Below are 19390 nucleotides of genomic sequence, written 5' to 3'. Positions count from 1 at the left end.
TTTTACAAAACCGTCTTTGAATGGTTATACTTTTTCTTGCTTTTTTTTTCTCTCTCTCTCATCTTATCGGTAGCACACTGGTCCTTTATTTCTCTCTGTTATTCTCGCTTTCTCTCTCTTTCACTTTTCTCGTTTTCTCTCTCTCTGGCGGAGGATGACGTGGGTCTGTGCAGTCTGTGCCGTCGGAGGTGATGACGCCGCCATTGCGGGGAACTGGCTTGTGGTACTTATAGCGACGGTGGTGTTTGAGGGTGGGGTTATGTGGTTGTTTTTTTTTTTGTGGGGAGGAAGGGTATTTGGGGATTGGGATTGATGGTCGTGGAGTGGTGGAGACGGTGGAGGCGGGATCTAGGGGTGGTGGCGTTTGTTCTGGAGGGGGTGGGGGGGGGGGGGTATTTGGGGTTTAGACTTGGAAGGAGAATGTTCAAGAAAAAGACGACGTTGAAGATGAAGAAGAAAAGGAAGATGAAGCGGAAGAGAAAGAGAAAGAGAAGGGTAAGGGTAACTTGTCCCCATCGAAGAGCTTACTTGACCTCGCACCACCGAATCATTCCCTACTGATTCAACTGAACAAGACTATCCTCACCATTCACTAGTTAGGTCAGTTACTCTCTCTCTCTCAACACTTCACAAAACCCTATTTGATTTACCCTTTTTGCGTTGATTTCATTCTTATATTCGAACCCAATCGACGTTACAATCACAATTGCAATTGTAGAAATCACCTATCGCAATTGTAGAAATGTGCATTCCAATGTCAGGCCCTGCCAAAACCTTTTTGTATTTATCAGCCCGATAAATACCAAGCTCCTCATGTATTCTTCTTTCTCTATCACTGTGCTAATTCAGTAATTCATTTTGGTTTGCAATTTCTTCATTCATTTTGTTTTCTTCTATTACCAGATGAAGGATTTTGCTACGGAGAACTTTCAACGAATATGCGAAGCGTATGAGATTCTCTCATATTGAAACAAAAGGCAAATATATGATATCTACGACATGGAAGGGTTGACCTCTGGTTTGGAACTTGGTCTAAGGCTTAATGGAGCTGAAGAGATCAAGGCAGAGCTCAAGAGATTGAAGAGGATGAAGGAACATGAGAAAGTGGTAGCGCATTTTCTACCCTTCGGTACGATTCTGGCCATTATGTCTTTGCCACTCTATGTAGATGGAAATGGCCTACTCATAGGATATTGCACTGTTCATCATATTTTTTTGCTTCTTTATATCAATATGAATGTGGTTGTTGAACAACGCTAGAGTTGACTCTTGGTCTCATGAAACTATGGATCTTTTCATGTGTGGGATCAATGTGTACCTAAATGGTTTTGTTTTGCAGTGGCCACTCATAAACAAATTAGAGAATTGATGTAGGTGGAAGGCCTTACAAATGATGAAGTGAAAAGTCATTTGCAAGTGAGTGTTTTTTTTTTCATTTTATTTGTTGGGTAATGAATGTATAATGGGGTCGAATTAATTCAAAACTGAACTCAATTCTCAAATGTTATCTTCATTACAGGTAATTGATTTGACAAAATTTGTGACATTACATATAGGTAGAATTAATAGGTTAAAGACAGTGATATTGTCATAATGAGAAAACCATGTAGCGAGAAAACCACATGATTTTTCAAATTAAGTAATTAAGTTTTATCGTAGATCTAATTTAGTTTGGCATATAAGGTACTGATTGTCCTGATTTGCAGTAGTAGCTAGTTTGGTACAGAGAGCAAGATAACTTCTATATGTATGCTTATCATGTAGTCATTTGTTTTAATAAATTTGTGACACATGTTTTAAGCTATTGTACCAATTTATTAATATCTTTTTATCCTTAATTAGTTATTCAAGTAAAGGGTGAATGGGATGCTGGCAACCTCAAACTCTGGTATTTGTCATAAACATTCACTTGTTTTGGCCTTATGTAAGGAGTAAACCCCACTGTACTTAAGTCTTTGACTAATGGAGTAAAGGAAATGGAGTATTCTGATATCTGCATCATCGGGTATTATTGTCATTGGGTGTGTTTGCATTTTGATACTGACTAATGGAGTATCAAAGGAAATGAAACTTAGAGCATCACTGATCAGTCACCTAGAAGAAAGAAGGAAGGCAGAGGCATCAAGCAACTACAAAAGTCAACTTCTTGCAAATATAAGGTTAGTTTTTCAAGATCAATGTGAATTTAGAGAACACTGATTAAGCTGAAATCATATAAAACAGAGGATGAAGAACTCTAGTCTTAGGTGTCCATGTTGTTTTTATCAAACATGTATATATCATGTGCTTTATCCAATTTATGGGTTAAATTATTTAATTTAGAGAATATGGAAAAATATGTCTCAGTTGATCAGGGGTTTGAAGGAGAAAGAGACAACTGCTTTATTTATTGACAAACCTTATTGTTGTTTGAAACTATGTTCTTTGGTGTCAATAAACAAGATAATATAAATAACCTTGTACACAAGCTACTCTATGTTTGAAACTAGGTTCTTTGGTCTCAATACTTTATTTATTGATTAGGGGTTTTATATCTCTCTTTTTGTCAGGGATTTCCATTTCTTGTGAGTGTTATCCATAATTTCTACTTACCATTTGTCAGACAATATTTTTGTACAATAATATATTTGTTGCATAGATTTGCTAGATATGGCAGAAAGTTAGGTCACAAGATGATACGGGTTTTCAGTGCTTCTTGGATCGAGTTGAATATAGCCACAAGAGTATTTCACAATATGAACGGAAGTATGGCCCAGGCTTTGTGAGCATTGGTGGACTTGGTATGCTTATTCTTAGACTGCTTAATATATCATGAGAATACATTTGATGTAATATACACTTGGGACACCTTGCTGCACGTCAAAGTAAGGAACTATGCTTTTTTTTTATTGTTTAAATTGTTAGTTTTAGTAGTGTCATGCTTTATAGTATTGATAGGATTGTAGGTGTATGCCTCTGAAAGTATATAGGTTAGTTATTTGAAGCACCATGAAATACATTATATTAAATGTGAAATGCTGAGGAGAAATCAACATTTCTATGGATCAATACAGGATAAACCAACCTTGTCTTTAATATCTTTGTTACTGAATAAAGAAATCAATGCTTAACTTAATTGTTGCAATAGTGGAATAGAGCTAGATTAATTATTTTTGTTCGTTATCCAAAAGTAAAGTAAGATTGACTATCCAAATGTGCATGTATCCAGCGACTTCCAACTCGAAGTTATACTTCACAACTGCAAGAACTTTAATGCATTTGTCATAAAGTTAACAAAAGAGGAGGCAAAAAGAATGGCATGTACTATAATCTCCTTTCCACACAACTATTTTTCTTAATTATTCATTATATGTTATGGAAGATAAAGCATAGTGTTAATTACTTTGGAATTGCAACAGAAATGGACAATGTTATCTCTGTTTTCCCAAACAAGAACAGTTGTCTTCACACAACAAGGTCGTGGAACTTTGTAGGCCTTCCTCAGAATGTGAAAAGAGCAACCACAAAGAGTGACATAATTGTGGGAGTATTAGACACGTGAATTTGGCCAGAGTCTGAGAGCTTCAATGAATAAGGATTTGGTCCTCCACCAACCAAATGGAAAGGATCTTGTCATAACTTCACCTGCAACAAGTAATCATTTATTTTGAAAATTATATTTATACTCTTATATTTCTTTTCCTTCTTATCAATAATATTATTAAAATTGTTCAGTTCATAATGTGTCAATTGAATAATTTTTTTTAATTTATTTATTTATTTTATTCAATTTATTATATTTTTTACTTTTTTTAAATTCATGTAGTGCACAGATTTCAATACTAATTTTATATATAACTCCCTTTTTCTTTGTATTTATCTTTTTTTTTTTTTAATTCAACGAGTCTCACCCATTGAATCAAAGTCTACTTTCTAAGACGGATTTTAAAAAACCCCGTATTAGAATTATCATCAATTTTTAATTTTTTTTTAAAAATGATTCTAAGAACCATTTTAGAAAATATATTTTCTTAGACGGTTTTTGAAAGAACCGTCTTAGAATTATCAATTTTTTTAATTTTTCCTTAAAGAAATTCATTTTAAGATAATTTTTAGTTAAGAATTATTTTAGAAATATGTCTTCTTTAAGACGATTTTTTTAACCATTATGGTTTCCACGATGTTAGATTTAAAGACGATTCATAACCGTCGTATAAAACTTATTTGGACCGTCGTAGAATACACTTTCTACACTAGTCTGGACTTTCATATTTTTAGGAATACCTATCTGGCAGTGACAACAATTTATATTTTTCGTGTGGATGATCATTCTTATGATCACAATTCAGGCCTCATGGAGGTTGTAATTTGCACCTGAACAATGCACCAACCAACAATAATTGTCCAAAATAGATGTCAATATTTCCCCAACATCATGCCAAACAAATTAACAATGTGTAACTTAACATTTTTCATTTGGTAACAATGGTTTCATTGGTGCTACGCTAGGTGTTTGACATTCATTAGGTTGTGGGAAGATGCACCCTCCTTTAACATTGCAGAGACACTCAATGTGAGCGGAAGTAAAAAGGTAGATTGATCATCCTATTTTTTTTGTAAAAGTAAAATTATTTACTTATTATTACTTTTGGATAGTGTTGTGCTATTGATGTGCTTTAGGCTTATTATTAAATGTTAATATTACACTGGTTATTTTTCTAATTGTAGCTTCAATTCTACCAATTGCCACAGATTTCCTTGCAACTTGATAAAGATGCTGAATGTATAGCAAATCCTAGATTAATTTGTTATTTAAAATTCACATTGAAAGTACCTCTAAACTGGGGCGTGAAAATCAAACTTCATTGATTATGTGTAGAGTAGCAAAAATGTATGAAGCTCCTTCCTATGCCAAACATCATTAAAAGCCAAATATTACATACAGAAATATCCTTCATAAGGTGGTACTATCATAAACAATTCGAACATGATAATGGGAATAATAAGTGGTCACAGAGGTGCAAATCATTGTCCATACATTTAAAACTATGACACTTATTTTGAATTTTTGAATTTTGATTGGTTACTTGGTTATCATTTAAACTGCCCACGTATTGTGTTAAGGGTCATGATTTGTCAAATCCCTTATTCTTGCTTTTCGTGTGTATTTTGGTTCATAACATATACCATCTCTCTAATTTTTTTATATGTGAAAATAATAAACTCTTTTTTATAGTATATTTCTATGCAAATTAATGCAATAGAAATACAAATACACATACACATCAAAATTAGACGACATTTGACCAGAAGAAAAGTGTTACAATATATCAATTTTAGCGCAATAACGAAATAAAAATACAAACATACAAGCGTGTCTTTAAATTAAAAAAAAAATCTCAGTTTATTAATTAAATCTGTTCATTACTTTAAAATTTTAAAATCTATCAGCTTAATAATTAGAACTTTTCCTTTTTGGTTTTCAACTTACTGATTTTTTTTTCTAGTTTTTAAACAACTTTTTAAAATAATTTGTCTCCCTTTAAAATAAACAGAGGGAGTTAAGTTTTAATTGTCTTAATTTTTTTTAAAAAAAAAAACAAAGGAGAGCAACAAAATAACTAATTTCTGTTTTGCTTCTTTTTACTTATCATTTTCATCTACTGAAATATAAAACTACCCATATTGTTAATTTTAAAAATCTACAAATTTATTAATTAGAACTTCCCATTTTTTGTTTTCAACTTAATTTTTTTCCTTTTTAAACAGTTTTTTTAATTGTTTGTCTCCTTAAAAATTAAAGGTGAGTAACAAATGTTAGGGAAATTTTAAAAATTAAATTTGATTTATAAATGATAATTTCTGGCTTTTTGAAATTTAATTTGAATGGGATCAGAGAAAAATAAAACAAAAAGGATAAAAGACAACAACACCAAAAAGAAGTGATGGAAAACAAAGTATGAAACTAATTTCATGTTTATAAATAGTTGAGGTATAAGAAATAAAATAATTGCATATATAAATGTACATGTATTTAGGGAAATACTAGTCTTTTCTTTCCTTCCTTTCTGTCTTTGTTGCTTTCATTCTATCTTAATGGTACTGCCTCAAAATCAAAGATTAAAAGCGATTTGTTTGGATACAAAGTTTTAAGTCCTTCTATAAGAGTTTTTCTAATAAAAAAAAAACTCTTTCATTTTTACCATTTTTCTTATTGTTCTCTCATTTCTTTTTCTTTTTTCTTCTTTCTCCAGATCTTATATCTGTCATATTGGAGTGTTTCTCTCTTTTTTTCTTTTTTAAAATTATGATAATTTCTTTAATTTGTATTCTATATTCACTTCTTTTTTAAAAATATATATATTTTGCAAAAATTTAACACATTTCTGTTTAAAACTTAAGAAATATTGGAACTACCAAATTTTTTATCTTAAAATATCATACTATCCCACTTTCCTCTTCTTAACCACAACAATTCAGTTAATTTTATATTTTAAAATATTATTGTCGGTTTAAATATACAAATCCACCTTGCATGCATGTATTTCTTAAATCGGAACCTTATCCTCCATTGCCTCAACCCCAAAATTACTGCTTTCTAATTAATTTTTCATTTTCATTTTGCTTTCGATTAATTTTCATTTTTTTTTCATTTTTCTTAATCTCTCTTATTTTTGTGTATTAATTAGATGAAACATTTGAAGTTTGCATGCTAAGAGTTTATGGTTACACTAAAGAAAACGTATTTTTGACCGTCAAAATTCGTTAGAAACACCTAAAATCCATTACTAATTATAAATTTCTGAAGGAATTTTGTCGAACAAAAATTCGTCGAAAAGATGATAGTAGGAAATTTTAACAGACAGATTTTTGCTATCCATCGGAAAAGTTCAAATGCGACATGTATTCAACATGATCAGTCCAAATCCAATAATTAGACTTGAATCTATTTTTGTAAAGGTGAACCTTGACAACCCTATCATCCAAAATCCTAGTACAATTGCATTTAACACAAGGACATCTGATCCCTATCATTGTCATAATAATCATGTTGGCTAGCTTTACTTGCAAACTGGTCAATCCCCTCGCCAAAAGAATCTTTCAAACAATTTCTATCACTATAATATCTATCGTATATCCAACGATGATTCCAAAGAATATTGTTCATAATATTTATTCAAAAATAGGAACATTCATGTTTAGTCTCACATAATCTTAAAGTGATCTCTATTATTAGTAGCAAAAATTATGATCATACTTTAGGTGAAAAAAATGACATATAAAAAAAATCTCAAGTATAACTACAATCACAAATATACTTAACACATTTAGAAAACAAAATTTCAAGTAACTAAAATAAAAAAAAACCTCAACTAACATGAATAATAGAACATACGACAGTAGAAGAGAAAGAAAAAAGTTTATAACTGATTATCTATATATTTTTTAAAAAATATAAAGTATAATGATGATGGATAATAAATGTTTTTTTTTTCAAATTAGAGACATGAACTCATTGGAGACTAATCACATTTAGAGAGTACGTGTTTCTAAGTAGCGAAAGTAAATTTTGTATGAAAAAAATAAACATAAATTCTACTATTAAATAAATTATTTTAAATATATAATAATGTTTCAAATGTATAACAACCACTTTAAATATCTGTCATTTACGAAATATATTTAGTTCTCTGCCAATGATATATATATATATATATATATATATATATATATATATATATATATATATATATATATATATATATATAAGGTTTAAATTTACAAGGTTTAAATTTAAAATGTTATTCAAGTAAATTAAAATTCAATTCTACTATATCAATGAAAGAAATATTTTTACCGTACTCTTACTTGATGCAAAAGCAACACAAGTTAGTTCAGATTAAGTCCAATGGAACTACAAGAGACACATAAATGGAACTTTTTAGAACATAAAAAGAATCCTTCGAAGTTATACTGATCATCAGATTAATTGCATTTTAAAAAATTTTGGTCGTCAAGTTAGTTTCTCAAACAGTACTAGTATTTTTCTTCTGCCCACTTTTATCCTCTAAATTATTTAGTGGTTAAACACTGGAAGCAAAAGTTCTTATTATTAAGAATTTAGTTAAGCTTATTTGATTCAAAGTTTATTAGAAAATTAATAGTTATTGATTGAATAAATAATACATGCACTTACATTGTAAAATCATTATTACACTGGTTTTTATGTGACTTTTAAGATTTTTTTTGACTGAATGACTTTTAACATATATTTTTTTTGTAAAAATCAACATATCTACCAAATATTATGAATTATGATTGGAATTTTATACTTTGTCATTTATTCTTTTGATTGGATTTTTATACTCTCATTTATTGAGAAACAAATGAATATTTAAATGACAAAGTATAAAATTCCAATCAATATAAAAGAAGATGAGGGAGGGAAGAGAGAAAGTTTTAAAATTTAAATATAAATTGAAGATCAAATAGAAGAAAAAATTGAACTTTTACGATTAAAAAACAATTTTTCTCTTTTCTTTTCACTTTTTTCATTCTCTTTTATTAAACAAAAGAAAGTACATCATTACTCATCTCTTTTTCCTAATTTTTTCCTCTGCTCTAAAGTCCAAAAATACCATTAGGGTAATGGGTAGCAAAATTATTTTCTTAACTAATATGAGTGTGACACGGGGTTCTTCCAATGCAGATAGCACATTCCTTGGATCATGGAAAACTTGTCCCTGATGATATTATTTTTGGGCTACTATCGAAGAGATTGGAGGATGGATACTCAAGAGGCCAAACTGGGTTCATTCTTGATGGATTCCCTCGAACAAGGATTCAAGCTGTAAGTTGTTTCATTTCATCTTTCAAAATCATGACATGAACTGCTCATAATTTTTCAATTTTATTCACTCTCAAAAAATGTCGTGATGTTTCTCAGGAGATTCTTGACCACATTGCTCATGTTGATCTGGTGCTGAATTTCAAGTTCAGAAGAGGACTTAATGAAAAAGAATCTAGGAACTCGAAATTTAATGCTTACCAAGAATATATTCTTATGACTAGCTCCAGGACAACAAAACAATTGGAGGATGATCATGACCAAAGTCATGCAAAGGAGGTGACTATATATTCTCTCTCTCTCTTATTTCCATTTTAGCATGTGTTTGGTTTAGTTTAAAAAAAGATTATTTTGCTGGAAAAAAATGTGCTTATTATTTGTACTAAACTTTTGGGGGTATTTGTCTCTTGTAGTGCAATCTGTTGGAAGATTACTACAGGAAGCAGAAGAAGCTTCTTAACTTTGAAGTAGCTAAATGACAACATCAAACTAATTATAATTCACTAAATGAAACTTTTTAGAACATAAAACATCAAACTAATTATAATTGAAAGAGGCTTTCTTGGCACATTGATCAATTCATAGCACAGTTTAAGAAGAAAAAAACTCCACACGTGATAGGACAAATAAAGTGTGTATTTACAAACGGCAAGCAGCTAGCTACTCCAAACCGCGACAATATTAAATGGAGCTAACGGATTAGAGGAAGCATATTACGGAAGGCAATGCTAATAAAAGAAAATGAAGCATTAAGTAAACAGAACAGAGGCACCATCTGCTATTGTCCCATTATAATACGAGCTAGCTAGGATATCCAATAGACCTATTTTATTTATTCTAAACTTTGGTCCTTGCCCCTTTTTCTTGTGATAGATTGAGACAAAATCTGGAAAATTGGTGTTACGTTGGGTCAATTCACAGCTTGGAAGAATTATAGGTTAGGTAGAGCAGGTTATTCACCAAGAGGTAAATCCCCTTATCAACAGTGCTATACTGTCAAATGGTTGGCATTTTGAATGTCTATTTGTGACAAGATGGGACACAAGTTTTTCTTAAGGTCTAGTTTCATTGTTCAACTTTAGAAGTATTTTTTTTTTGGTAATATCTATTGTATATTCAACTTAGCCTCAGGGTAGTTAATCTTGGATAGTGGCGCGGAGTGGCTTATCGAAAACCTGGTATAATGAAGTAGGACATGATGGGATGACCAATTCACTAAATATAATAGATTCAATGAAAATAACTTATAGTGCACACATATAAGTTCTCAAAAATAGTAAAAACGAATTACTAAATATTAGAAATATATTCATCATTAATGATCAAAACTCGTATGTTATACACCCAATTATTATTAATCTGATTAACGAATTATTAACAAGAATCAACGAGCAAAAACAGAATGTAGAGGCAGCACAACACAGAGGAATGAAGTGAGAACAAATGAAAGAAGTTACAGCAAAAATAAAAAAGAAAAGAGGGGTGAGTATAGAGCACAGACCTACAGATTGCTCACAGATAAGTCAGAGCGAAACGCAATTGTCAATGAAGAGTGAACCAGAGTAGGTGAGTGAAATCCTTACCTGATTAAAAGAAAAAACCTCCACCATATTATATACTCGTGATTTTCATAAATTCATTACAACCATTGAAAATGAAATTCGTTTATATAAGAAATAAAACCTTACAATGAGGAACCAACGAAGGTGGTTCGTAGCAAAACGGTGCAGCGGGGTTGTTGTTGCTGCAGCGGCGGGCGCTCGTCCTTCTGCGACGGCAGAGGGGCTGATGAGACCACTAGGGACAGAAACGGGATCGCGACGTTTCACTCGAGAACGGGGCGTGACTCTACAGGCACAACTGGGCTGCCGGCGAGAGGGTTGGGTTCTGTGGGATTCAGCCATGTGCGGCGGAGACAAGTGGAATGTAGCTTTTGTGCAACACATTACAACACCCAAAAGCCAAAGGATAAGATACAAATCCTTACCTGTATGTGGGCCCGCAGAGGACGTTGTGGCCGTGACGGAGGCTTGGCCGCAACAGAGACGTCAGCGTGATGACGGAGTGAATGACAGACTGAGAAGGAGTGACTAAGCGAGTGAAACAAGAGTACTCAGATGGTTAGGGTTGTCTTGTATTTGATTTGAGAAATTTTTATTTTGTGACGGATGCATGTTCCGTCGGTAAAATCCATTGTAAATTTCAACTTTCCCACGCAAAAATCATAAGTCATTAATTCAAATTTTTTTTACGGAATTTAATTCTGTGGTAAATTCGGTCAGTAATTTAAATATTTCCGATGAAATGTTTCTCGATCGAAAATAATATTCTTTCTTGTAATATTAGTAACGAAAACAGAAAAAATGGACATAAGTGTAAATTTTACTCAAGAGCAAGATGATGTCTCTCTTTTCAATTCGATCAAGAATAAGTTGATTTAGTTGTACTAAATCAATTTATAGAATAAATTTGACATTTTGGATTTATACTTGGGATCATGAATCAATTTACTTAATCAACAATATAGTAGCGCAAAGAAATAATTTTATAGATTCTTTTTTGTAAAATATTTTTACTGTGACTTTTCCTCTTAAAAAGTTAAGAAAGAATTATAAAATCAATTTATGTAAGCAATTAAAACATCAGCATGTAATATCCTAAAAAGCTTTTAGGAAATAGAAAATATAATAAAATTAAATATTATGTCATAGAAACTCAAGTTAATACTTAAGGGTTTAAGTTTTTTATATATTTCTAATCATTATCAATTGTATAAATTAGAATATTTACATATAGGTTCAGATAAAGTTGCAATGAATTTTTTGGTTATACCTTTTTTCTTTGGTATAGTACTACGGTTCAATAATGATTTTAATTCAATAATAAATTATATTAGAATAAAATAAAATAAAAAAGAATTTTGAAAAAGGAGAAAAAAACTTGATATATTTGTATATTTAGATAAATTTGAACTAATTAATTGTTTCAACATAATACTATCCTTATTTTAAATATATATATATATATATATATATATATATATATATATATATATATATATATATATATATATGGAGAGAGAAAGAGAGTGAGAGAGGGGTTAACTGATTATTTTTCATTGTTATACAAATTTCTTACAATTAAAATTACAAAAAAGTTGAGAACTTAAGATAATCATTATTTTTAGAGTTTTTTATATTCATTTAATATATTTTTTTAATAGGTTAAATTACTCATTTGGTTTCTATAGATTCACGATTCTTATTTTTTTGTCCTTATAGTTTGAAAGTGGTTTTTTTAATCCCTATAGCTTGCATTTTAATTTTTTTTTAGTTCCTATAGTTTTGAAAATGATTTTTTTAGTTCTTATAATTTATATTTTAATTCTCTTTTAGTCTTTAACATGAGTAATATTATCAATTACAATTAACTACAAAAATATTAGCAAATAATTCGTAACTAATTTATTGTAAGATAATTTGTAATAAAAAAAATAATTGATAATTTATAACTAAGTTGTAGCTAATTATTTTTATATATTTTTTTGTAATAAAAACTTAAAGGTAATTAAAATACAAATTATAAAAACTAAAAATATCACTTTCAAACTATATGGACTAAAAGAGAATTAAAATACAAACTATAAGAACTAAAAAGAACATTTTTAAACTACATGGGCTAAAAAAGAGAATTAAAATATAAACTATGGGGATTAAAAAAAATACTTTCAAATTATAGAAACTAAAAAGATAAGAATCGTAAAATTATAGAGACCAGATGAGTAATTTAACCTTTTTCTTCGTCACATATCTTACTTTAATATAAAAAAAATAAAATCCTTAGAAAACTATACACCAATAAATAAAAGATAAACATAAAAGTAAGATAAAAATAGACAATTGATATAATAATACTGAGAAAAAAAAGTAAATTAGACACATGCATGATATAAATTAATATCATGCCAATTATATATAAGACAATTTGTTACAATATATTTAACTTATAATGTCTTATCCAAATATATATAAATAAATATAAATTATTTATTTTTACTTTTTTGCCAAGTAATTTATTGGTAGAAACACTTATGTCATAATATATTAATGTTACCATTTCAAGATTTTGCAAACGCATATATATAAAATAAAGTGAGATTTGACATTTAGATATATATGCACAATAAATGACTTGATCATTTTGTATAGAGATAGATATCTATTTAGAAAAAAAAAGTTATTAAATTATAATTAATATATACGATAATGTATAATAGTAATAATTGATATAATATATTAAATTTATTATAATAAAAATGGTTATCTGTGCATACACATCGACCGTTCCGCTTAGATTTTAAAATAAAAAAATTGTAAGAAAAAATATAAAAAATCATTTGCATTTTGTTAAAATTATTTTTTGGTGAATAAAAAAAGTTGACCGTTACAAAAAAAATAGACATCCATTTTTACTCTCTTCACATGACACGGGACACTACAAATTAAAGATTAAAATTCTTCCCTCACTTATTGGTGCAACTACACTTACGCGGTGAGTCCCATCTCAGTATATTTAATACTTAATTTGATCTATAATCTTCTTCACTCATTTCCGTGTCAATAACTAGAATAAATAAAAAAAGGAAATATCATTGCATCTGAAAAAAAAAAAACGATTGATCTCTATCAAGAGATCCGCCAAAGCCACGAAAAGATATGTTTTTAGATCTCGCATTTCAAATCCTCCTTTTTAAGTCTTTTTTCTATCTATAATTTATTTGAATTTAATATTCTTTTTGATTATTTTAAAGAATATTAGTTATATTTCTTTAGAATCTTTTTTTTCTTTTTCATATTCTATTTTATATTAATGTATTTTTCATATTCTTCTCTTCCTCTTTCTAGTTTTTATATTCAATAGTAATTTTTTCAAAATTTTTATTTTACCTCTATTTATATCAAATGTCAACAATATAAGATGTTTATTTTGGATTTTTCACTGCCTATTCTTTTACATATTTCTATATAGATTTTTCTTTTCTCTTTGGACACCTCCATTTGTAAATGACAATCATCAAACTGTTGTAGCTTCTTTGGCTCTTCCGTTTTAGTAAAGCAAGTCAATATGTATGTAAGTTCATTTTTTCCAGTTCTTCTATCATGCAAATTAGCAAAATGGATACCTAATTTGTCAATAAAACTACAAGAAATAAATTTTCAGTTTGTTGGAGCAAAAATAGGAGAAACAAGAAACAAGAAATCAATCTAAACACATGAACTTGTGAGAGAGAAAGATTGGAAAGAAATTTCTGTTATTCTGTATTGTATATATTGTTACATGTAACCATATGTCTATATATAGACTAACTCAACTAACTAACCACCATCAACTAAACTAGTAACTGTTTTGGAATTATCCCTAACACCCCCCTTTGATTCAAAAACAGTGAATCAACAACAAGAACATTACAGCAACATTTACTGAACAAAACTTCTTAATCCTCCAAATTCTGAACGCCTATTTTCCTTCTCAGCTCCTTGAATCTGTCAGCCTTCAAAGCCTTAGTCATTATGTCAGCTAGCTGAACCTCAGTTCTGCAATGCACTAGCTTAACCTTTCCTTTAGCCACTTGATCTCTCAAAAAATGAAATTTAGTCTCAATGTGCTTGCTTCGGTCATGAGAGACTGGATTCCTTGCTAGATCAATAGCAGATTTGCTGTCTACTAATAATTCAATAGCCATTCCAGTAATGATTCCAAGTTCTTGAAGCAGAGAAGACAGCCATGAAGCTTGACAAGTAGTTGAACATGCCGCAATATACTCAGCTTCACATGTTGAAAGAGCTACAACACTTTGCTTCTTTGAGCTCCAGGATATAGGTGCACCAGCAATCATGAATATATATCCCATGGTACTTCTTCTGTCCAAAACATCTCCACACCAATCAGAGTCTGAATAAGCCACAAGATGTGGTCTAACCTTCTCATCTTGATGTGGGAATAAAATGCCCATATTCAGTGTACCTCTAAGATATCTCAAAATTCTTTTGGCTGCAACCATGTGAGAGTGCCTAGGATCACTCATGAATTTGCTAATCATCCCAACACTGAATGCTAACTCAGGTCTTGTATGACAAATATACCTTAGACTTCCCACAATTTGTCTGAATACAGTTCCATCCACTGCAGCCTCATTTTCACACTTATCCAACTTCAAATTCACCTCAGCTGGTGTAAGTGAAACATTACAGTCCATCATATTAAACTTTTACAGTACTTCAAGTAAGTACTTTCTCTGATGCATGAATAGACCTTTCTCAGAATGCTGAAATTCTAAGCCCAGAAAATAGGATAAGGTTCCTAAATCAGTCATTTCAAATTCATTTTTCAGATTCTGTTTCAGCTCTTCAATTCTCTTGGAGCTGCTGCCAGTTATGAGTAGATCATCTACATATAAGCAAATGAACAATGCCTCCTGATCCTGGTCAGTAAGCTTGACATACACACCATGCTCAACTGAACATTTCTCAAAACCAGAGTCAGAGAGAAATTTATCAATTCGCTTGTTCCAGGCCCTAGGTGCCTGTTTCAACCCATAGAGTGCCTTTCTTAATCTCAACACCTTTTCCTCATTACCTTTACTGATGAAGCCGGGGGGTTGGTGTACATATACTTCCTCTTCTAAAGGACCATTTAGAAATGCTGATTTTACATCCAATTGCCATAATTTCCAACTTTTCCAGCTAGCTATAGCTACCAATAGTCTTACTGTTTCCAGCCTAGCCACTGGTGCAAAGACCTCTGAGTAATCAAGTCCTTCCTTCTGCATGAAGCCTTTTGCCACTAACCTGGCTTTGTATTTTGCCACTGTGCCATCAGGTTTCAGCTTGACTTTAAAAACCCATTTAACTGCTATTGGTGTCTTGTTAATTGGTAAATTGACCAATTCCCAAGTACCATTCCTCTCTATGGACTTAATCTCTTCATTCATTGCTTCTCTCCATTTACCATCTGATATTGCTTCCTCAAAACTCAAGGGTTCAGCATCAGCTAACAGCACCAAATGTTGTGCTAAGTCATTTTCTACAGTCACAGTACTTGAACTTGCCTGATATAATTGAAAATCTTTAAGTATGGATGGCAGATTCCTTTGTCTTTGTGGTCTTTCTACATGTAAGTGACGTGGAGGTGAATGATCATCATTAGAAATTAAGGCATTGGGATTTACCTCAGCAGCAACCTCTTCCCTCACTGAATCATCAGAAATGTCATTTTCCCAATCCAGGTTCAAACTAGTCATAGGAGTAATACTGTCCTTAGACCAGTTCCAAGCTTCTGTTTCCACATGATGAACATCTCTACTATACACCACTTGTTTAGTCACTGGATTATACAGTTTGTATGAACCAGTGGGGTTGTAGCCAATAAAGATCATTGCTTCACTCTTGCTGTCTAGCTTCTTCCTTTTCTGATCAGGAATATGTTTATAGCATAAAGAGCCAAATACCTTAAAGTGTTTGACAGAAGGTTTCAATCCAGACCAGGCTTCTTCGGGTACCATCGAATCTAACTTCTTAGTAGGACACCTATTTAGCACATAAACAGCGGTAGTAGCAGCTTCACCCCAAAAACTGTGTGGTAGATTTTTTGTTTTCAACATACTTCTCACCATATTGAGTATAATTCTGTTTCTTCTCTCAGCAACCCCATTATGTTGGGGTGTATAAGGTGCAGTGACTTCATGCACTATACCTTGATTGGTACAATACATGTCAAACTCACTTGTGTTGAATTCTCCATCTCCATCTGTTCTGAGGATCTTCAGTTTCCTTCCTGATTGCTTTTCTACCAGTGCTTTAAATTGTTTGAACACAGTAAAGACTTCACTTTTGAGTTTGATGAGATAAATCCAAACTTTCCTGCTCATGTCATCAATGAAAGAGACAAAGTATTTATTGCCTCCAAGTGAAACAGCATCAAAAGGACCACACACGTCGGAATATACAACATGCAACAAATCACTGGCCTTGGAAGCAGTATGGGAGCTGAAAGAATTTCTTGATTGCTTGCTGATCAAACAATTGTCACAGATCTTTTTTGGTGTCTGAATTGATGGTAATCCCAGAACCATATTCTTTGATTTCAGGGTTCCTAAATCTCTAAAATTAAGATGCCCTAGTCTTTGATGCCACAACCAAGATTCCTCATTTAAAGAAGTAGCATTCAGGCACTGAGTTTCCATTGCTGTTAGACTAACTTGAAAGGTTTTGTTTGAAGCCATAGCTGCTCTCATGACCAGCCTTTCATTCTGATCATAGATTTCCAGAAAGCCTTTTGGAAATCCTATGGTGAAGCCTTTCTCTAGGAGTTGCCCAAGACTGATCAAGTTAGTATCCATCTTTGGTACAAACAGCACATCAGTTATCATAGCATCCTTACCATCTCTTCTTTTTAACAACACATCACCTACTCCTTCAGCTTGAATTGATCTATTATCAGCAAATCTGACTGTGCTCTTTCTATTCTCATCAAAGTTAATTAACCAGTTTCTATTTCCAGTCATATGATTAGAGCAGCCTGAATCTATATACCAATTATTCTCACAGCTACTCATATCAAAATTTGTAGTCATCATAAGCAAGAGAGGTTGGTCATCAGACTTTACCTCGATATCCTCTTTAGCCAAATGTGCTTCATCATGTTGCTTGCCTCTGCTTTCATTCTGATTGGGAGGGGCTCTACATTCAGTAGAGAAATGCCCAAGCTTTCCACAGTTGAAGCACTTCAATTTATTTCTATCCACTATCTTTCTTCCACCTTTCCATTGACTATTACCACTTCTTCTTTCTGAGTTTTCTGACTTGTCTTGATCAGATCTTTCTTGATCTTGATATTGAGAGTTCTTGTAATTTCCACCTCTGCCCCTTCCTCTTCCTCGAGATCCATTTCTTCCACCATTGCTCCCTTTCTTAGAATTATGAGCAAACAAAGCCTGATCACCAGACCTTTCTGTGGATCTCTCCATGAGCCGCTGCTCATGAGCTTCAAGTGAGCCTTGAAGGTCTTCTACCTTCAACTCATCTAGCTTCCTGGATTCTTCGATCGCCACAACAATATGGTCAAAATTTGGGGTTAGCGTTCTCAATATCTTTTCAACAATAGATTGGTCAGAAACTATCTCACCACATGCCTTCATGGCATTGGTATGAGAGATAATCCGATTAAAGAACTGAGCTATCTTTTCATTTGACTCCATTTGCATCAATTCATATTGGCGGCGAAGAGTTTGTAGCCGGACCTTTTTCAGTTGCTCCCCTCCTTTGTTACAAGTTTCAAGAATTGTCCATGCTTGTTTCGCATTCTTTGCATTGGAGATCTTTTCAAAATGTGCATCATCTATGCACTGGTGTAAGAGAACCAAAGCTCTACAGTCTTTCTTCTTGTTGTCCTTGAATGTGGCGCGTTGTTCTTCAGTTGCCCCTTCAGCAAGATCAGGGAATCCTTGTTCCACAATGTCGTTTACATCTTGTGATCCCAACAATGCCTTCATCTGAACTCTCCATCGATCCCAGTTCTTGCCGTCTAACATTGGAAAGTTCGCCGGAAAGTTTGCTCCTCCAGTTGGCCCCATGAACGCAGCAACAATCAAAACGAAAACAGATGAAAGGAATGAGTGATCCCTAGATCATTAACCAATGCTCTTGATACCAATTTGTTGGAGCAAAAATAGGAGAAACAAGAAACAAGAAATCAATCTAAACACATGAACTTGTGAGAGAGAAAGATTGGAAAGAAATTTCTGTTATTCTGTATTGTATATATTGTTACACGTAACCATATGTCTATATATAGACTAACTCAACTAACTAACCACCATCAACTACTAACAAACTAGTAACTGTTTTGGAATTATCCCTAACACAGTTAAGCGTTTTTATAGTTATTTCATTTTAAATTAGTGTTTAATTAGCGCATTCAGAAAATAAATTTTCAAAAGAATTTTCAATGTATTCTAGAATTAAATCCTTCAAATCATTTCTAAGCATTCCAAACATATATAAGTTAGCTTGACACATCCTCAAGAAGTAATATGTTTATGGTCAATTTTTTATGAATAAATTTAAGATTTACTAGGAAAATGTATTTAAACTCAATATCATTTTACCTCAATTACTATTGAATATTACTTTAACATAAAATTTAAAAACATAAATATAAGTTAATAGAGATGCCAATGAGTAAGGTATATAGAATTTGTTTCCATGTTCACATTTGAGAAAATATATGTACCCGGCCACATATCCATAAAGATACTAGACATGATAATTAAACAAACTTGCACCCATAGGTACCTGTCCAAATCCGCTAGACTTTAATGGAAAAACTTACTTTAATTAGGTTAAGGCTGAGTTTTCCTGGCTATCAAAATTGAGGATGGAGGTGAGTAGGATAATACTAGCCCCTAACTTGCTTTGTTAACTAAGAAACTACAAAACTAACCTTGTATATAAGAATACATGTTGGGTTTATGAGATCTGAATGAATAAACCATGGCCATCATTT

The 19390-nt window shown here is 31.7% G+C and overlaps 1 long non-coding RNA gene across 7 annotated transcripts; it reads left to right on the top strand.

Annotated features, from left to right (window-relative positions):
• The first annotated feature begins 385 nt into the window (after positions 1 to 385).
• LOC106798384 (uncharacterized) lies at positions 386 to 4939 on the top strand. 7 transcript variants are annotated; one of them, XR_005891295.1, is made up of 10 exons: positions 388 to 600; positions 719 to 815; positions 904 to 1129; positions 1340 to 1416; positions 1843 to 2159; positions 2639 to 2780; positions 3209 to 3300; positions 3399 to 3633; positions 4489 to 4570; positions 4732 to 4939. It is a non-coding gene; the product is annotated as an uncharacterized lncRNA (long non-coding RNA). The 7 variants fall into 7 exon arrangements; XR_005891296.1 differs by having other exon boundaries at positions 2639 to 2864; XR_005891299.1 differs by having other exon boundaries at positions 386 to 600; positions 2648 to 3300.
• The last annotated feature ends 14451 nt before the right edge of the window (positions 4940 to 19390 follow it).

Source organism: Glycine max, chromosome 1, assembly GCF_000004515.6.
Source record: "Glycine max cultivar Williams 82 chromosome 1, Glycine_max_v4.0, whole genome shotgun sequence".
NCBI lineage: Eukaryota > Viridiplantae > Streptophyta > Magnoliopsida > Fabales > Fabaceae > Glycine > Glycine max.
This window is presented reverse-complemented; position numbering and strand designations above follow the sequence as displayed.